Raw genomic sequence first — 22,280 nt, forward strand, 5'->3', positions numbered from 1 at the left:
CAAAGAAAATAATTAAATCAGTTATTCAAAAGTTGTAGGAGGAAGTGTTTTGGAACAGCAAAATAGGTTAAAATTAAAAATATGTAATTGCAAGTGACATAACATTGTTTCATAACATTTATCAAAGTTAGCTGTCATCTCCTTTCTAGCCGCATAATCTTAACTAGTGTGAGCAGAAGAAGCTCATGGTAGAAAAGCTGATGATATTATCATCACACCTCACATTATCATCCAATTATTCCAGTAAAAGCATGAGAAGACAAGATTGGACTGTAAGTATTTGGCAGAACCTCAGTGATAATTATAATTAAATTATAATTATAATTAAATAAAATATATTTTAGTTTTTACTGGTGCCTAGGTGTCCTCTGCCTCTTTGGCCAAAAGTTACTCTATATTGTTAAAAAGTTACCACTTCATATTTTTCATTCAGGTCAGTTTTAAAGGTTTTAAAGGAATGCAAAGAAACCAAAATCCTGTTCCAGATCAGTTCATTCTTATTCATACAAAGAAAGTCTTCCAACTTTCAATATAGCTTCTTAAGTTCAGTTCTCACAAAGGCTTTATAGGAGTTCATCACTAAAGTAGGTATTGTCTCTTTTTAAAATGTTGTAGGGATATTTCTTTCTAGTTTTGGCAAGAAAATGGCTTAAGAAATGTAAGATAATGATTGCCTAAAGAATAGTTACGGTTTGTTAACTTCTTAACTCCACCATCAGTTGAAGCAAGATCAAAGTGTCACAAAAATATAATTCCCAGCACTATAATTTAAGAAAATTTTGTCATTTTGGATACAAAACATCTGAAAATAAACATATCAGAGGAATGTGTCATCTTTAGGCTTTTAAGGAGTATATGCAAGTTTTCACTTCTAGGCAGATGGATTTAGCAATATTTCTACAAAAGTTTTTCTACAAAAAAAAAAAAAAAACTTTTCTGAGCAGTAAATACTCCTAAAATTTGAGGAATCAAGACTTTAAAATGCTTATGAAACTGATTAATTTTAATATGAATTTTTCAAGCTCACATAAACACATTTAGATATGGGATCTTTCTCTGCAAATGGGATGAGTAAAAGGAGTTTGCTAAGCTCACCTGATTCTAATCTACAAGCTGTTRGATCTGAAAAGGAAGCCCAAGGGCTCACAGTAGCTGCTACCAGTTCTCACAGAGCAAYGTGTGATATGCATCTGCACGAGACTGGGCAGTCAGAGGAGACCAAAGAGCTTGGAGCACAGGAAACAAGTGCAGGATCATGTGGCCTTCTCCTCAACCTGTTCTTGCAGCCTGCTAGAGGATGGTATGTCCCAGACTGGTTGATGGTTTGTCTTCAGTCTGCTCCCACCTTTGCTGTCCTCTTTTTACCCCTCTCTCATCATCACCACTGATGAATGGGTCCAGTTAAACTCTCTTCTCATCTTGTGTCTTCCTCTCTCAGCTGTCCTAAACCAGCCTCTATAAGGGTCTAAGAGAAGAGAAAGCCAAAGGAACAGTAGCTGCTTCTAGCCAAATGGACAGTCTCACCACCAGGACACAATTGCATTTCTCGTCTTTCAAGATCAGCTTGCAGAAGACATGGTAGAGTTTTGCATATAAACTTTTAAAGAGTCATGGTTCTGCTGTGCTTGCACAGCCTCTTCTGACTTGAAGTTTATTTGGTTACTATCAAAGGTAGTATTCTAGGAACATTGCACTGTAGTGTTTGTTTTGCATATATAATACATAGAATGCATTCTCTAATAGATTTTTTTAATATATGTAGAATTATGCCTATAGATAATTACAATATCTTTGTGTGTTTGTTAAAGGTGATTATCAATTACTTTAAGCACATATGGATAGTTTTCTAAAACAGAATGAGATTTTCCAGCTGATAAGAGGGATATTTATATTTGCATGCTTTCCTTGTATATTGTAATACCTTTCAGTAATATTCTTAAAGCTAAAGTAGATATTACAACAAAGCTTAAAAAAGACACCGTAAATGTTTTTCTCATTTGCGTGAACCAAGATGTATGTACTAAGCTCTTCAGGTTTCTAACTCTACTAAACTGTAGTTCTCTGAGAACCAAATCCTTCAAGTTCCCTTGAAAATTTGTCCTTAAAACTTTGAATGAGTTTTTTTTTTGTCAGAGCAAAGTTAATGCTTCAGCTTTTCTAGGTTATTAAGTTTTAGTCTAACTCTACCAGTAAGAACAGCAATAGGTACATAGAGAGGGCAATTGACTGTCTCAAAAGGTTAACTGTCTTCTGGCTTAAAATGAGGACAATTACTCACCAAAAAGTAAATGAATAAAATATTCATCTGAGGAGTTTTCACATAGAGCTAGAATGGATACTGCACAACTGAGGAAAAAGAGAAAAAATAAATTTATCTAAAGAAATAAAAAATATCTCAAGAAAGTAAAGATAAAAGTGATTCATGATGGTGTTTAAAAACAAGCACAGATTATTTTAGCTTTGAGAAGGGAATACTGTCCTATTTTAACTTAATCGCCCTGAAGTTATATAAACTTCTTTAAGTCGATGGAGGTTGGAGGGATGGTGGTAAGGCCTGGTCTCTGCGTCAATCAGGTCATCCCTGTTTGCAATATCCTGAGAATGGATTATTTTGGGTATGAATGAGTTTTCTGGTGCTTTGGAGTGATCCAAACATAGCGGGGAGGAGAAGGAAATTCTGAGTTGCACAGAGCACAAACAAAATGACAACGCCAAATAATCTGGACTACCAAACATGTTTAACTCCATCTAATTGGTAACCTATTTTCGGGTTATGATAGTTTATGCTCAGGGCAGCTTTTAATGGGAAACAAAATGGCGTCTTGTCTATAGTGAAACATTTTCTTTCTGAAACATTGAAACAAAATCTTTTCAAAATGTTCCTCCATGTTTTCAAAAGGAAAAATATTAACTAGACTGGACATAATAAATGCTGTTAGAAAGTCAGGGGAGGATTCATCAGCTCTGTCTTCAGTGCAGTGCTTAAAAAGTGCTGGTAAATATGATACAAGTGGCACAGGGAGCAATGACGCTGCAATAAAATATTGACTAGTTTCTCTCATTAAAGGAGCCCTGGCTGATATAGGCACCGTGCGAGCCAGGGGTCCTATGGAAATAATGGGTTGTCATGTTGTAATTACAAAGCACATCAATATATGTGCGTGGGAGAGCAAACCTAAGGTTGCCCCGACAACCTGGCTTACGAATGCTTGACTGTGCAATATTAACAGCAAACGTTAATAAATTATTAACTCCTCAATTTTGTGCATGGGGATGGGCATGAGATGTAACAAAACTTCTCTAATCTTTCTGCCAGGTGGTACCAGATATCTACCCAGGCTCTATAACGTTTTCTCAGCCTGATAACTGAGCAGAGAAATTTCCTTCTTGTTCTTCAGTTCCTTAGATTATTGTTGCATCTAACTGACTTGAACTGTTTAGGCATTTAGTGCTGTAAAATAGATGATCTTTAGCTTTGATATGCACTTCCCAGCTTTGGTTTTCGTCTTTTTCATACAAAGAACTGTCCTGTCCAGCACAGTCAGCAGGGGGTATCATGTGGATGTAAAAAGTCACAACAAATTTGGAGCTAGGTCTTTGTATCTTTTGGCTTATAATAACACAAAAGTGAAGGCAACTTCCTTACAACTTCTGACTGAYCTTAACTGACCCGTAACACTTCATATGAAATACAAGGTTGGGTTTTTTTTTTCCTAAATCTCTTTTGACTTTGTCATGTTGTTTCCTAAACTGGTTAAATGCTCCATCTCTTTGGCAATCTTCCTTTTCAAACACTGTAACAGAAGATAGTCAAGAACAGTAAAAGGTCATTTGGGCCTCACAGCTTTGTTCTCTCTATCTCTGAGAATTTTGTACCCTGCCATCTTAAGCTAGTCCGGTCTCTTGGGCAATATATTTTAATAAGCCTCTAATGCTGAACTTAATTATCTGAATCTGAAAATCCAAGTTCCTAAGCATCCCTTCCCTTCAGAGACCCTCTGTAATGCAGAGAAGCACACAATTTTCTTAATTACAGCTAGTTTTCTTTGTGTTGTTAGCTGAATTTTAGCAAGCACTTTCCTAATTGACGTCACCAAGAGTCACTCTGGTTCCAGGCCTCTTTCTGCCTGACTCCTGTGCTCTTGTCCCACGCTGGAGCCTGATCTGCTAGCACTGAGCACATATCAGTGCCCTGATACTGCACATCGATTTGGGAGGTACCTCTTCCACAGATTGCTGAATTCACCATTTTAAATGGTGTCGCTGGCACGAGGCTTGCATAGCTCCTCTACATGCATGGGTGATGTCAGTCAGTGTATAAAACATAAACATCACTGTGCTGGGAACAGTCTGTAGAACCACTGAGTTCAGCACCTTGTCTCTGACAGTGGCTGTTAACAAATATCTAAGGAATAAGAATGGGAGCCCTGGAGAATGATACCCCTGGAGCCTCCCACCCTGCAATAACCCTTGTGGCTTAGGAACATCCGAGCCTACATTCAAACCTGTGCATCCAATGCAGATTAGCCCCAGAAGTACTCTCCTTCCTAGTTTTTGTTTAATTGGTCCTGAACCTTTTCCCTTTTCATGATTTCAGTATCCTTATAGTAATTAGCGCCACAGCTTAATTATGACAGCATTAAAAAAAAAAAAAAAAAGCCCTTCGCTTATTTTTGAATTGTATAATTTAATTTAATGTGCCCTCCTAAACTCTTATGTGGGAACAAATGATAGCTAATTGTTCCCTATTAGCTTTTTCTCTGTTGGTCATATCTTTTCCTGGTCATGTCACATGTCAGCCCTTTATTTCCCTATTAGACATGTTCAAGCTTATTTAACCTTTCCCTACAAAGAACCTGCTCTGTATATCTCCTGGTCTTTACTGTTCTCCTAGGAACCTTTTCTAGCTCTGCCGTGTACCTTAAGTTGAATAACTACTTGATGTCTAGTCTGAAGTCATGCGTCAGTTGGATTAAAAAAAGTAAAATCTGTGTAATACATGTAAGGAAAACCATTCTAAAAGTCTGCTTTGATGTTACTTCAGATATAGCTTTAGACTAAAGATCAAATGAAAGCACTGAATAGGGACCCAGTATGAGTACATACATTTCYGTGGAGCAGTAGTTAGGTTCTCTTAGGGGTGACAACTTCCTAATTCCCATTGCAGATGCATTAAACCTGAGGCACGTGAGGAAAATAAAATGAGAACCCCTGATTTCTGCCTTGGCTCCCTTGGAGAGGGACGTAGATCCTGTTCACTTCTTAAAGATTCGTTAATGGCTGAACTGAGGCCCATGGACTCTAGCCCTTGCAAGAACCCCAACCCCCTGACACCTATAACCAGAATCATGCTACAGCGTTGTCCACCGAGAAGGGAGGTGGAGAAACTTCTAAATTGCTTTTACAGGAACTAATTTGTAAGGAAGGCTTCTGAGCATTTGTATTAATTATGTCTGAACTATTTACTTATGATTAACGATGGTTTAGAATCTGATCTGATAAACTGATGATTCCTTGGCACCAAGCTTTTAAATTAAAAAGGGTTATAGCTCTAATGTAGTCCACTGAGAAAATGCTATCAAGCTTCTGCTCTGGTATATCCACAATGGATGGAGGGACAATTTGAGGAGCTGATTGGCAAGGACATTTTGTCTAGTAGGAGTTGATTTAGGTCTGCCAAATTTGCAAAACTCATCTGGAATTGTGTAGAACATGTCAGCTGGCATACCAAAATCCTAAAACCAAAAATATTTGTAGAATGCAAGCATAGAATTTAGGTATTGTTCTTTATAGTACCCAATTATATCCTAAAAAGATACAAAACCAGTATCTTCCCTTGCCTCCCTCCACGTGCTCTCAGGCAACAAGTCTTAGGGCAACAGTCAGGCTTGCTGTGGTGTGCCAGAGGTATAATAAGTAAATCACAGACTGCATGTTACTTTTTTTTTTTTAAGCAAATAAGAAACCTACCACTGATGCGTAATTATATCTGTGACTATCTACACTTTCGCTGCTGTAAAAATGATTAAATAACATGCTGTGTTTTCTTAGGAATAGAAATAATGTAGTGAATAATTTTGGCCATTCSACTTATCTATCTATCCTGCAGGTTTCGTAGTGAAGGTCCAAGAAATCGGACATTGATCATCGTGGCTAAAAGTTCTTTGCCAAGAAAATTACTCTTAAAATGCAAATGAGAGTGAAGATGTATCTGAGATAGTCTTAGGAAACAAAGAAAAAAATAAACAGCCCAGCTGGGACTCGGTGGCATTTGCTGATTTGTGTAGGTCTTGTTCTCCTCTTGTTACTGGCATGTGTGCAAACAGTGGCCATGCATTTTGTACTGATTAGCCTGACGATTTGAAAGATTAGTTTGGTTTGATGTGTAACGGTGAAAGCAATTAGGAAAATAGGACCATATGTTATAAGGACCTTAGCGGGATAATGAGAATGGAGGGATATGAAAAGTGTGCTCAGAAGTCTCAGTGAAGTGATAGATTTAGGAAACAGAAGCTGTCAAATCTCAACAGAATCGACAGCAGGGCTGTTGCCTGTGGTTATTTCTGCAGAGGATTTGCTGAAGATGGTGAATTAATGGCACATAATTTCACAAAGCAAGACAAACGAGCTAACCAAGACCTCACTGTCAAGAATCTACCTGAACTGAAAAAACATTGACATGGTCCCCGCTTCTGTTTAGCTATTTATTTAGAAGTAATTACATATTTTAAAGAGATACCTAACGTGGAAGCTGCTGGCAATTTTTAAGTTGTTTTTGGAAATTACGTGCAACCCAAACTGTATTTTGTGCAGGAATATTTTATGGCAGGTTAAGCTTTTCTCATTCAAAACAAGGTGTCTGCTTATCAGACACACAGAAAAGAGTTTTTTCTCTATTTTTCTTGACAGCTTTTTCTTGAGCTCATATTGCTCAAGCCTTTATCTAGTGGCTGACTCTCTGCTCTATGAAATCACTGTCTACTCTTTCTTGTGTGTAAATACGACTCTTATTTCCTTTAAGTCAAAGCTGTTAGCCAGAAAGAAAATCTATTTACAATAAGGGTTGTGTGCCTTCTAAATCTCAGGTCACTTGTGCTGCTTTTCTCAGCCACTATCGGTACAGTCAACATCTTTATTTTTTATTTTTTTAACTACCTAAAACACAAGATATTCCATCTGAACATGAAGGAAAATTTAATTACTTTGAAGGTGACCCCACTACAAGAGGYTGCCCTGAGAGGTTGTGGGTTCTCCATTCATCGTAGTTCAAAGCCATCTGGACATAATCCTTGGAAACCTGCCCTCTGTGGAAACCTGCTTGAGCAGGTGGTTGGACTAAATATTCTCTGAATGTCCCTCCCAGCCTCAACCCGTCTGTGATTCTCTGATTTTGAGATTCATTTACTGTGTCTCCTACTAGGTGCAAAGCTGGTGATCAGAAAGGCTTCATATGTCCTCCCAGCAACATACATCCTGGTCTGTTTTTCTCTTCTTCCCAACGCAATGACGCTGGCTTATGTGCAGCGTGTACATTTGGGCCCTTTTTGGATTGGGATTTACTATTGTCCAATAGACTTSTTTTTCCTTGTGAAAGAGACAGTAGTTTTCTCTCATAAAGTTCTTGACAAATTTATGCTGATTTTTACTTGTTTCCTTAGTATCMTCTGAGTGTTTACAATTAGTTATTTTTGACTATTTGTTTGGTTATTTTTTTCTGTTAAGAAAAATTAGATTGATTGCCTTGTAAACCTCTGGGTCTTCCTTATTTTTTTTTCTTTTTTTCCTCTCTTTTTTTTTTTTCCTCCTACCAAGTACCATGTATTCTTTGTCGTTTTTTAAATAACTTTTAAGATAAAGTTAAGATTAAGATAAATAACTTTTTCCAGTCTATCTTACCCATTTTCTATGCGCTGTAGCTGGCAAACCAAAAATCAGCCAGAACCACGTGTCATAAAAGATTACATTGTGAAACATTTTTCAGAAGTGCACAATATATTTACAAATGCTCTTCAGAATTTATGTACTTCTTTTTTCAAAACACCAGCAATAAACCCTTTGGGAGCAGAAAAWTGCTATCAGTGAGAGAACAGACAAAACCCACAGAAAATTTTGGTTTGTTGCAATATTAATCTGGTAGTCTCACCCCTTCTCTGAGCAATTGTCCTTTCTTTCCTATAATGCTGTCATTTCTCTTTCTTACACACAAAGAAGACAGGATTTTTTTTTTTCTAATCTTTACCTAATTAAAAAAAAAAAACCCTTCTAATAAAATAATGGCTAATTCTTGGGACCATCAGCTCTCCCAGCTAGTCATTAATCCCAAGGAAATGAGCCAGTCTTGATTGTTATTACTAAAATAGATTGCTAATGTAATTTAGAGTTTCCTAGAAACAGATTTCCAAAATATATTCTAGCCCTCCTAGTCCACCCAAGAACATGCACATTAATTAATCTGCATAAAATTAAAACACCATTGCAATAGAATGTTAGTCAGAAAGGTAGGATAGTTAGAAAGTAAAATGTTGGTTCCTTTCAAAGCACCAGCCATGTGAGCCGTTGTACTCAGGCAGTCATCTCCACGGGAGGAGCACGCTTGTGGATGGCACAAACACTTGCATCAGTGCATAATTTGCTTCCACTTGGTGCACAGGCTTCAGCATGAAGAGCACATGGTGGGTCCTATTTGTTCATGCTCAGCTGGCCTTGCTGAGACAAGTGACTTTGCTCCAGAGGAGGTCATGGCCCTTCCCATAAAGGAGAGATCTTTCCAAACAGAATAGACGCCCGTGGGAGGAGTRCACATCACACCTGGCACCTGAGAGTGCTGTGCTGAAACCGGCAGATAAAAACCCAGGTGTCAGTTAACAGTAAATGTTTTCATCAAGGATGAGCTCAATGCAAAGCATCTAAGCCACGAGGTGTCAACAGGAAGCCTCCTGGGTTCTCCTTCCACCTTTTCTCCTTCACCTTCCAGTCATTTTTATCTCTACTTCTAAGAGCTATGTGAGCAGCATCTCCTTTTTTTTCTTTTCTTTTTTTTTTTTTTTTTGTTGACTGATTAACATTTAATTGCTAAATCACTGTAATGTAGATGACTAAAACTCCTGCTTACACAATAATATTGAGGATGGCTAATTACATAATTAATGTGAAACATTTATTTTCCAATACAAGCATGTGTCAAAGCAAATGCCTTAGAGATAAACCTTACAAAGGAGGAAAGTACCTTAAACAGGCTTCAAATGCAAAAAGCCTCAGTAATTACCTCCAGATTCTTCACTACCTCTTTCCAGCACGTGGACATGTCTGAATTTTTCAGGTCCTTCTGCATTCTGATTTTCTCAGCATTTCAGATGCTCATTGTCAGACTAATTTTATTCTCCAGCCTAAGGAAAACTAAAACCCACTTTGTCCAGTCACAGGAGAGTTTTCTACTGTTCTGGGTGGTAAGAACTGCACATCTATGTAGCACATCTGGTGTGCAAATCTGCATATGTGGGATCTTTTAACTGTTCCTTCATGAGGCAAAAAAAAGCAAGGTTCATGCAAAGTTTTTCAAATAGGAGAGCATGTGAAAAGAATTAAGGATCTGTGAAAAGAATTAAGGATCTTTCTTATTGGGAAAGTTCTATCCTGGAATATCCCATAGGATACTCATATCCCAGCTTGTTTTCCAAAGAGTGTTTGTACATTTTAATTTAAACAAGTCGGTGGCAAACATAAATGATTACTATGGAACTCTCTGAAAAARATATAATTAGCTGTTGTTGCTAATCCTTTAATCATATATTTATTTCATTGAGCTTTTTTATTTGTTTGTTTTACAAGAAAAGTCTTTGTCACAGTTACAAGTCTCCTTATATGTGGATGGACTACTGAACTTGAAGAGTTTTGTCCAAATTGAAGTAAGAAATAAKGGAGAAAAAAAGTATTTTAAAAATTCTCTACAAAGTAACTGCTTTTGTCATTGTTTTAGCTATAATACAGATTTCTAAATATTTCTCTGTTTATAATACAATCCATATGATTCTTTATGGAAGTACAAGAACACCAAAACTGCCTCTTCATAGTCATTTGAACACAGATGTAAAATTGAAATGTTTGAACCCTATGAATTTCTCTAGCTTGAAACTCTGTAAACAGAAGGGTATCCAATGCTGGTTCTAGCCTCAATTAAAAYAGTATAATTGCAGAACTCAATGGGTAATTGAGAAAATTAGAAGTGTCAATATGCTGTATAAATGGCAAAAAAATACTCAGCAAAGCGTGATATGAAAAYGTCTTTCAATCTTGTGCCCGATTAAACAAGTGTGCCTCTCCATTTTCTTAGATCTTTATCACTTTGGAAATAAGTCTGAAGGGATCAGGATTTAGCAGATGGGCTACAAAACTGATAATATAATGTTCAATACCTCCTGTGGATTCTTATGCCCTTTCTTTTTTTTCATTATCATCACCTCTTAAATGTATGTGATGGCTGTAACCCTGACTTGGCCTGTGCTTTGCAATGAGGAAGAGCTCCACAGTCTGGTAGAAGTCCTGACCGTGCTGAAGTCAGTGATGTGGTCTCAACAGCTCCGTCAGAACCTGTTCTCATGCAGACAAAAGTGACTGAAAATCGCCAAGAATCTTTTTGTTCTCGAGACTGTCATTTCTGTTGTGTGGCTTGTTTAGAGAGGGAATCGTTCTAATGTGATGTGTATTCCCCATTTCAATACTCTTCTTCCTGAGGTGGAGCTTGTCTTCCCTGAAGCATGGCTCCCTATATGCACATGGATGAGCTTTTGCTGCTCCAAAATGATAGCTTTTGGCTTGTTATGATACGTGTATCTGAAGAATTTGGCTGTTTGATTTTAATTTTTGYCTCTGATGTTGCCGAGGATGCATCCAGAATCGATGCCACCCCTGTATTCCGCCTCAGGCGAGCAGCCAGGATGTTTGACTACTGAGGTGCTGAGTGATGAATGCAACGTGTCAGCCAGAAGAAAAGTTTAATATTGCAGCAACAAAGATATTGAATAAAAAATCACATCAAAGGTATCTTATGCTGGGAAAAAAAAAAAAAAAGAGACTGATCAATGCAATCAGGAAGCAAGAAAAAATACCCACTTCCATGTTTCTGTGGTCTGTTTGTGAGTAGTCACCCATGAACCACACACAGATGATTTTCTTAAATGAGCATTTCTTCCCTGTTTTCCAGAATTAGCTCTGGGCCATGCAATTGTGCTCCCATGGCCAGGCTGCCCTRCAGGACCGTTCCTAGTTGTCTCTGGCTGTTGGGGAACCCCACTGGCTACACTGTGAAGATCTGACCAAAACCTATGAAGATACAGGAAACTCTTTCATGGCCTTCAATTGACTTTTTCTCAGAGCCTCGGAGAGGGAAGATCAAATAAAACAAGATACGCCAGCAAAAAAAAATTGGCCATCAGGGAAGGAAGCATTTCAGTTAGCTGGTGCATTAAATCGTGATGTGTCATCATGTTCCTTTTATTCATTGTGTTGATCTGAATACAAAGTCAGAAGCTGGTAAGATGCATCACCTGAAGGGCCCCAGCGAAGAGAAAACTTTCCCTAAATATTCATTGGATTGCAAGGAGCTGCAGGCTCCCAAAGTACCAGCACTTGGAGCCCATGAAATATGGAAGATGCTGGTGTGGTGGTTGTCCCCTCTGCAGCTGCGATGACTTTCTGATACATGATTTCTGCCTCACTGTTGATGATTGTAAACCTTGTTCTAAGTACTATTTTATGATCCCTTGAGGAGCAGCAGTGTAAACAGAATAATTATGTTCACCTTTGAGGCATATCTAGAAACTTTGCTCTTCCAGAAGASTGATAACAGAAATGAATACTGCTGACAAGGTAAACAGAAAAAGGGATGCTGTAACCTACTTGTTGGAGACAGCTAGTGCTGGAGGGAGCTATGCATTCAACGCATTTTAAAAATATATATTCATATATTTATGTATTTATATTGCTGACGTTTGTAAAAATATTACTACAGTACACAGGATAAATATTAAAAGTAATAAATTTTAGGATCTTTCTTCTTCTAGAGGAAGCATGAACACTCATCATTAGCAAACAATAGTTGTATGGTTATTACAGGTACCACGGGCTACATTAGTATTGTTGTGTATTCTAACCATGCTCTTATAAGACCAATAGGCCTCCTCTAGGGCAGTGTATTTGGGATACACAGACTAGGTTAAACTGAAACTCTTCTTTACCTAAGCAGGCTGTAGGAGAGGCTCTGGCTGTAGCCTGCCTGGCTGTGCACTCATCGCAGTGAGGGATGCTTGGAAGCATCTCCTCCCTGCTGGACCCCACACCAGGACGTGCTCAGCACCTGTCTCACCACTACACAGCTGAGTGCAGATCAGGCACCAGGCTCTGGTGCTTCATATAATTGCATATACTTGCTTAGCGTATYATGCTAAACAATTTAACCACTTGCTTTAGTTAGAATAAAATATTAAAATGTGAAAAAATCAAGAAAATATCTGTATATAATTCTGAGACAATTCTCTATTTTTTTTTTTAACCAAATCTCAACATTTTTTGAATTGCGGCTGTAAATCCTGCTACATTCTTGGCTGCTGTACACACCCGTAACCCTGCTGCTCAGCCCTCCCCAGCCAATAGCTGCTGAACCCRAGAAAAGAACAGAAATCCTCACATTTCTCTGACCCTTGATTATTATATTAATCCAGGTTAATCGCTGTTGGGCAATGTGTGCCTGTTGACAGACCTGAGAACAAATTCTCAATTATAAACACATCGAGGCCTTGATGATACAGTAGTTTCATAGCATTGAAGACAGCTTCATAATGTAAGACAAATTCTACAAATAGATGCACCTGCTTATCTGCAGATGGAGAATATAAAGTACATTATTACTGCAGAGCTTCTGTAGGCAATTTATGTATTTGGTTTATTCATAAATGATATTATAGTTCTTAGAATAAATACCTGCAGCTTCCCTCTGCAGAGAGGATAATTCTCAGCTTTTAAATACTGCTTTTCATCAGTTCACTTCTCTTTGCAAAGTGTGATAAGGTAATAAAGGTATTTTTTCCTTCTAGCTGCATCTGGGGGTAAAAAAACACCTAACAATAACAACAATTCTTGGCATTACTATAGCAACTTTCATCCAAGGATCTCAAAATGCTTTCCAATAAGTAATTAATTAGGCCTCACGACACCCTGGAGAGTTAATTACAAATTATCAAGTATAATTTCAAACTGTTTCCATTGAAACTATTTTTGAAATCTTTCCAAAGCAAAACAAAATATGCTTGCCATAACACTGTGACCTTTCACTCCTCTGCTTCATCTTTGAAAACGTAATTAGATGAGAATCTGAATGCACCCGATTTTAGGGAAAGCTAATATAATTACTTCATCACTACAAAACTCATTACTAGCCTCAATTTCTTCAGCGCGCTGATACTTTTTAATCTAACTCTGCCTAATAAAACAACACCAACAGAAAAGTTGAAATACGGCTACGCATCCCAGTGGAGCTCCGGAGAGATTTGGGATCRTTTGCGTCCATCTGTTCGTCTTTCACAAGGGTGGTTGCTGTCACGGGCAGCTCGAATCTCGCCTTGCCTTCAACACAGCAAGAAGAGAAAGATGCCTTTTTGGTGTCTCCAGATGGAGAGCATCCTGCCAGGGATAGAGTAAACTCGGCTAATCCAAGCAGCCTAATTTGTACTTGCTTTGGGCTCGAGGAGTTTTTTGTCCGAGTATGCTACGGCCCAGGGAATATCAGAAAGAGAATAGTAATATCTTAATTGCCGTTTTCAAAAGAGTGCAGGAATAAAAGAAATGGCAGGAGGTAGAGAAAAATAAGGGAAAGATTGAAATCTAAAACAGTATTCAAAAATAGCATGGCTTAAATCACCCTGGATTTCCACAAGCAGACTGGATATGACTCCTGCACACCAGAGACCTGAAGCTGTACTTTTGCCTTCATCTCATATAAATATAGGAGTAATTAAAATTCTGTTACTTATGATAGGCTGTGTCCTTTGTTACAACATAGTYATTGGGTTGCTTTTGAGGTAAGATGAAATTAGTTTACTCTTGTAGTTATCCGAGGACAGAGAGTTCTCTCTTCTCATAGACTGGTTCTTGAGAAAAAGGAAATAGAGATGCATTTATTTGCAAGAATAAAGCTTATGAAAAGAAAAATAATATCTGTAAAAAATGCTAGTACTTTAGCAGTGAAAATATGGTGTAAGTTCATGTTCAAAGAATATGCATTCAAAAATTGTATGGAGATTTAAAATATTATTCTACTTAATATGTGAAACATGGTCATGAAAAATGAAGACTTGTTTTTTTGCTCTAGTATAGGAGTTCTGAAAACAGTGATGAGATAAAATTTCATATCGGCCAGGCTAATTGAATGTTTTACATTCCTATTTGCTGTGAGCTATAAAGTACATGCAGAAAAAAAATGTGCATATGATACACAGAAGTAGCACGAAGATCATGAACTACTGCTTTTTTGAAAATTTAAACATAAATTATTAATAAGGAAAAGAAAGATTTGCAAAAAATCTCCTGCATGGAAGCAGAGAGAATTGCATTCCCAGAGGATTTATGGCCAAATAGAGATAACCTTTGGGAGAATAATTGAGAGGTCTGAGTTATACATATGTGATTTCTGTATATTTAGTGGCATTGCATCGGCCCTGCAGAAAGTAGAGCTAATTTCCTGAAAATGCTATTGTTACATATCGAACGATCGCATCTTACTTTGTTTTCATGCATGTGTATGAAGTTCCGTGGAAGCCGATGGCTTCCCTCAGACATGGAGCATAATTCGATCCCAGATGTGAATCCAGAAAATAATAGAAATAAATTTTATTCATGTGCACATTCTTTTAATTGTAACCAAAGTTATGAGAAAGGATGCAGAATCTGGATTTGCTTTGGTTAAGATTATGAGCATTGATTGGGCCAAGAAGATAATTTAGAGACATGTACACACATCCTTAGTGCTGGAGAAGGTATAAAGAGAGAAACAAAACCAGAAAGCCCTAGGAAAAAAAGCTGAAAACGTAGAATTAATTAAGGGAATGGAGTGATTGCTGTGCACTGGAAAATGTCCATATGCAACAAGTATATTAACTGCTCAGGAACTGTGCTTTGCAAACCAAAGAAAATGTATGGCAAGAAGCAAGAATTTGTGCCACTATGGGACAGAACTAAACTGAAGATTCTTTTTATAAGCATTTTAAAGAAACTGAGGCTCTTTGCAACCTTTATTAGCACAAATTCATTCAGCTCCTGGAACTGCGAATAGGAACAGTCCTTTCTATTGAAATATTGAGCAAATAAAATCTATCTGGTCCGCTGTGTGTACATCCCAGCGGGACGGCACAAGCAGAGCAAAGGGGATTTTATCCTYTCTTGGGGGAGACAGTGGTGCCATGTTTATTTTCAACTGAACAAGCCAGTTAGAAAGTCTTGACCAATATTTGCCTGTTTACTGCTATTTTTTGGCAGGAATAGCCATGTTCTGCTGCATCACAAAGGGGCTAATATACAATATTTATGAAAGGTCCAGATGAAAACCCACCTCTTAAATATTAGCATTGGAAAGAACTCTCAAGTGGGTCAATACATCATTAATCTTTTTCTAGCAAAACTCTTAATTTCTTTATATAATTTAAACCATTCTTCTTCTCCTTCCTGGAATTTATCAAAGAAAAAGAAACATTTATTGCTAATGCAATGCAGAGGTAATACAAAGCAAAATGGYTAAAATGTATCTGTTTTTATGCAACCTATAAGATCCTCTAAAATATTATACATCCTATCATGATGAAGCTAAAATAATAGTCTTAAAGCATCATGTCCAACTTATTTTAAAACCACACATGAGTGGTAAAAATTTATGTTKGCAAAGATGCTGAACCTCTATCTATAACTAAAAGACTGAAAAGTGGCTATAATTGTTTTCTCAAATTAACAGGTGCTTAAGTCCGAAATGGATTCAGCTCCCTTCCAGACGCCCCAGAAAGCCGTGTCCGACTGCCGTTCCCGACGCCTGGGCTGCTGGACAGGTGCTCCTGGGGACACAGAGGGTGGTGACATCTGGGCAAGGTAAAAAAAATAATAATAATAATAAAAAAATCGAGCCCCAGTGACCCAGAGTGTTAAGGAGTAAAAGTTAGTGACTCGTAATAGCTTGTGTCATGGTAATTTGGGAGCTTTTGAATAATTAATGATGATGCTAACTTGTGCATCCCTAAATATGGTAATTAAGACTGACTCCAGGGGAAAAATTGTAAGCTGGTACCTGCAGAGATTTAGTGAATACTATCGGCTTGGATAAAGATCCAGAGAAAATAGGCCTCTGTTCCTGAACCCAGGCAACAGGCAGAATTAATTACTGATAAGTCAATATATATTTTTCATTATTTTCTGTTTTGAATCCAAAGTTTTAAAACAAGGTGCTTTATACATATATATATATACACATAAATATATATATATATATATATATACATATATATATATATATAAAAGAAGCATGTCATAGTCTTTCCCTGAGTATTTCCGGAGCCTTTGCTTGGAACATGACTAGGTGGAGGCATCAGTGTCTAAGTAAGGTCAGAATTAGCTCAGTTAGATGTGGATGACAGCAAAATGAATTTCTCTCTTTTACTTCTGCTTCCTGCAGGGATGGGAATAGCGAGTGTTTTTGATTGTATAATGTCTGATGTTGGTAGCTGAAACCTGGATAATGGGAATTACTGTTCCTTTTTTCCTGATGAGTCCCTCCTGAAATGCTCCACATAGTCAAAAGATATATGGAGCAAGGAAGCTGGCTTTGCTGTTGATGTAATTATATGAGAAAAAAAGGTAATCAGCTGTTTTCATGCAATCTGATAACGAAATACAAGCTGTGCGAAATCTGTTCGCACATTGTAATAGGAAAGATGCACAATAAGCACTGAGTGTGATTAATTATCGGAGTGGGTTTGCATCTAATTTAGCAGCAAAGCCTGACACCACTGGAATACACAGTCTGTCTGGAGACTGGAGCAGAAGCATGAATGAAAGAAACTCGAGCGCATTCTGGCAAATGCAGCACTTAATGTATTTGGATTAGTATATAAAGCCTGGAAGGTAATTAGTAAATGCAGTCCCAATAGCAATATATGCATGACTCCCATTATTGCTAATGGTGAACATGTGCTTAACATCCTGAGCACTCCACCAAAATTTTATTGAAATAGTTTCAGAAGATGCCTATAATGTTCCACAGCCTAGAGTAAAACAGACTGCTAATGCCAGCAAAAGCATGCAATAAAAGCCATGACAAGAGAATGCATCGATTAGGTTGTGATTTTGAGAAACTTGTCTTCAGACAGTACTTAGTAATCTTGAAAGATTGGTCTAGAGATGCTACCCCATGGAGAGCACATCCTGCCGTCTAGGATAATCAAATAAAAGTCAGATTTCTGTATGTGTTGGACTGGTGAGAAGGACAGACTTAGGCCAATGCCTAGAGCTGTAGACATCTTCTGCACATCTGCTCTCAACCAAAACTTAGCTTTCAATACTCTCAGTCTTTTTAACTCTTTTATATACTTCTGAAGAAGTACAAACTTAAGTGATGTCTTAAGAATACGTAATTTGAGGGATGAGCTCAAAGGCTTTTCAAGAATAACTATGAACAACTGTAGGATGAGTCATATTACTTCCTCACTTTTGGTTAATTTGCATGTTTTCTAATTTTGTTTTAAAGCTTCTGAAGTCATATCTTTTTGAAACATGAATTGCCATTGCCACTGCTTATGACAACTGAGAACGTACTCTGCTCTCTCTCTGCTGCTCCTGTGCACCAGTATGGGATAGCTCCTTCATCTTTGAGATCCCCAAAACAATGACGACTCTCAGACACACGAGGAGGCAACCATGTTTCATGGACTCCAGAAAGAGGTAAGAACCTTTATTCCACATCTCTGGTGCGAAGATCCATGGAAATTATTTATAGGATCTCACTGAAAAGCAAGCAAAAGAATGGAATTAGAATAAGAGAGAAATTATAACCAGAGTGGCTTGTGTAATGGAGCATTCGATACTTGGAAGCACAGGTTAAAAAGAAAACATTCAATTGTTGCTATTTATTTGTACAGAACCCCACTATTTCAGTGTTATTCCTCTTGATCAATACTATTTTAAAGACCTGCAGAGCAAATCCAGAAGATTGGTGGGAAAACCCTTGTTAAATATGAGGTCRTTTTTTTTTTTTTCTGAGAAGGGCTCTTCTTCAGGTTGCAAGCAAGGGTATGCAGAGCTTGGGTGGCAAGGAGTGATATATATCACTATATATGCATGGCTGKAGGCAGGCATGGACAGGCAGATATTGAAAGGATGAGTGAATGAATGGGGAGGGCTCTGGATGCCCTATTGAGTGGGAGAAGGATGAGGGGAAGGTACAAGGGGAGAAAATTGGTTGTGCATAGGTATAATGACTATGTGCCACTGCAAGGTAATTAAATGAAGAACGGGTTTACCGAAGGAATAAGGGTGTAGCATGCATCTTTGTGGAATAAACAGGCAGGGAATTTATGTGAAGCTCACATCCTTGTGAACGCTCACTTGTTACTTCTATGTAAGAACATATACTAGGATAAAATAATAAATACYGAGTGGTTTGTGAATGCTTTGACCTGTGAGCATGTTTTGGAAAATAGATATTGTCATGGAATAACCTGCATGTTCACCTCACTTGAGACTATCCACAAGTAGCCTAAAGTAGATAATGTTGCTGGGTATATCTCTTTCTAGGGTATAAAGCAGAGTTGGTTCTGAATGCTGAAATGTATTTAGTTAGGGCAAAAGCAATCTCCTCTCTGTGTATGAGATGAAAGAAAAAGTTTGGAATGGTGACAAAATTGGCAAGATGCTTAAAAATGTGCATTTTGAGTTGAGAATACCACCAGGAAACATTCGCTTGAAGCATTCACACACGTACGCAATGCACAAGGTTCACACAGAAAATACTTATCAGAAGGACAGAAAGAATTTATCACTCACATTAATTCCAACACGCAACAGTCAAAGAAAAGGTGTTTCACTGAAGTGCCGCATATTTTAACAATGAGGATGTATCCRATACTTATGCATCACTTCTGCACAAGTAACTTATTATGAATGGCTTATTAAACTGGTTAAAGCAGTCAACAGGCACCACAAATGCGTTTACTTTACTATTGCATGTTACATTACAAATGGCTGGCTAACCATATCTAAGACATTTAGCAGTGTGAAGGGCAACCTTAAAAATCAAGCAAATGTGTTTTTAATAGTGGTTGATGTGTTATGACTACCCTGTGCCGTAAGTGTTAGGCACATTATATCTAAGATTTTTACACATTGCTAGATTCCACCTATAGTACTGTCTTGTTTGTTTTATCGTTTATTAACAAACATTAAAGTATACCATAAGTGTAACAATTGAATGCAAAGTTTCCCCCACACAGACATAGATCTGTGCAGCAGATACTCACTTGGCTATTCCACCCTCCTTAAGTGTTTGGGAYTCTCACTGACAGCAGCAAGATCAAAAGTTCAGTTCAAAAGAGCCGCCRAAGTGTTGGCATGTTTATCTGAAGTGGATGTTGATGATGATGATCATCTGAAGTTGATGGAGGAATGGGGGAGTTGATGGAGGAACCCAGGGAATGGCAGTTTTCTTTCTTCCCATGCATTCTTAGTGAAAACAGCAAAAATAAAGCTTCATATTTTAAGGTCAACTCAGGAGGCTTGTAAACAGTATATGTTGAAGGATTTCATTTGATATGGATTTGATTACAGGTAGTATGGGATCAGTATCTGTAGCAAGATATGTTAAGGTGTAATAAGAGATTCTCCCAAACGGATATCTGTGCAGACCTTGGAAGACCCAGGTGCAGCAGAGGTTTGTGTCTGGTGTCCATCTTCCCACCACTCCTAGTGAAGAGTGACCACCTGCTCATGTTGGTTCTCCTGGTGCTAGAGCAGTGTCTTCTTTTAGCAGCTTTGGGGTTTCTGTCATGGCAAAACTCAAACTGGAATCAAGTTTCTCTCTTTTAACATTTACAGGTAGGGGACAAGAAACTTGGCTGACTCACATGCTGAAGGGTAAGGTCTGGGATGAAGGAAAAGGTAGGAAATGAAGGAGTGGGACCAAATGAGGGCATGGGAAATGGATGGGATCAGAGGTGAAAGCAATAATAAGAAAGCTGATGAGAATATTAGGAGTCATAAAGAAGAGCTGACAGGAGCGTTGATGGTGGGGCTGGATCAATGAAAGGGCACTAGCCAGAGCAGAAGTGGGGCAGGGACTGGGAAAAATAGCAGCAAGAGRACGGACTGAGATGTAATTTAAAAATGAGAGCTGTGTTAGTCCACATGAAGAATCTGAGGCAGGAAGACACAAACAAGCCTAYGCTCAGCTGTTATTTATTCAATGGTCACTTGCCTACCCTATGCCTGGAAAGTGAAGGCTCTTCTAGAAAAATGTGSTCCTCCACCCATGTGCTGTGGGATGCAGGGTAGTGCAAAGCAAGTGCATGAAGAGGATCTCATGTAGCTCATTAACTTTTAGTGTTGAGCAGTCAATCTAAGGTTGCTCTTGAGACACAGAGACAACCATGCTTATGAAGGTCTGTCACCTAGATGTGTCCCAGTGGCTGTGTATGCTTAAGCTTTTATGTATCTATGATGAAAAATCATAGACAAATCATAGACTACAAAAACCTAAGGTTGTCTGAGACATATTGGGTAGCTGGGGCAGAGGGATTTTATATTTGCAATTGGAAGCGCCCAATATATTCTGCAGCATAAATGAGAAAATGGATCGCCTTGTCTGAACAAAGTGTAATGATTTTCACCGTTTTCCATGCGGTCAAGGTTCTTACCCTATTATCTACAATCTAAATTTCCTTAAACAAAACTTTTATCTTGACAGCCTCTAATGTTTTCAAAGGCAACCCGTGAGGACACCCACAGAAAAATGAATATTACAGCATTTCAATGCTGTCCCCAGCTCTGYTTAGCTCTAAATTATACAATTCTTGAATTAGCTGCTGTCTGTTTTCAGTAGTTTTCCATTACATGGGGTCAGGCACCAGAGGAAATAGTTTTCTAAATCAGAAAGGAATATTAAATGACACAGATGATATGTATGAACAGTGGTGCAGAAGATTTATTGAGTAATGTGTTAGGTTGATAAATGATAACATTTATTTGCAATTTGAGGATGTGACCCAAATGACACTCATTAGCTCAGCTTGTGTAGAACCGATTAGTTTTGTAAATTTATTATTTGTCTGGTGCTATTGGAAGAAGAGTCTTTTTTTAATTGATTGGAAATCTGTTTTATTTTAGAGAATATTATGTATTCTGTTTTTAATTGTATTCTGTTGTTTCCTCCTGAATGTCAGGGATATTATTGTCTGTTATTTGAGCAAGGGAGTACTTGGCATCCAACTAAAAGACCACAGTGAATGCATTAATTCATACATAGTGTGTGTGTGGGGCGGGTAATAAAGAATGATTATTACTAGGAAGACACCRGGGGTGAAATGAGGAAGTAACTGGCTTATGGAAAATTTGTTCTCACATGATCCATTTCCCAAGAAAGGTTGGTATATTTAAGATCATGATTCTAAGAGACATTAAATTTTTGCCTATGGCCATCATCCACTAGAGACGAAGACCCTGAGCAAATGCTTGCAGCCCTCTCCTGAGTCCTTAATACTGAAGTCTAGGAGTTTGGAGACCTGAGAAGACTTTGCTGTGTTTGGGGCCTTAGTGGAGAAGTCCAACGGCTGTTAAATTATTGTAATTTTCTTCAGGTTCTCTCTCGTCACAGGATATTCCCGAAAAAGGATAAGTAAATGGTWCCCTTGCTACAGACTTCCCAGGGAGGGTCGGAAAGCCTGGAGAAAGCGAGAGGATTTCTGGRAGTTGGGCTTTACCTTTGCTGTCATTTACTGAAGTGCAAATACAAAAAAGATTAAAACTGAAATGAAAATTGAGAAAATTGAAATATTTCATTACGCCTATCAGAATTCCCCCAGCCTTAAAGTAGCAGAGGAAGGAAATCTTGCTTTCTCACCCTAATGTGACAGGAAAAAAAAAATTCAAAACAGCAAAAACTCTAGTGAGACCTAAAATCTCTATTTGTTGTCTCATTGTCACCTTGTTTGAGGTGCTCAGGGATAGTTGATTCATTTAGTTTCTGCTGGTTCCTGCTCTCT

At 38.0% G+C, this 22,280-nt stretch overlaps 1 long non-coding RNA gene across 1 annotated transcript; it reads left to right on the top strand.

The window, feature by feature from the left end:
* Positions 1–1,120: 1,120 nt before the first annotated feature.
* LOC112948606 lies at positions 1,121–2,128 on the top strand. The gene is made up of 2 exons (XR_003249656.1): positions 1,121–1,300; positions 1,439–2,128. It is a non-coding gene; the product is annotated as an uncharacterized LOC112948606 (long non-coding RNA).
* Positions 2,129–22,280: the final 20,152 nt, after the last annotated feature.

This window comes from Nothoprocta perdicaria, unplaced genomic scaffold (genome assembly GCF_003342845.1).
Source record: "Nothoprocta perdicaria isolate Ctin4 unplaced genomic scaffold, notPer1 scaffold_27, whole genome shotgun sequence".
Lineage (NCBI taxonomy): Eukaryota > Metazoa > Chordata > Aves > Tinamiformes > Tinamidae > Nothoprocta > Nothoprocta perdicaria.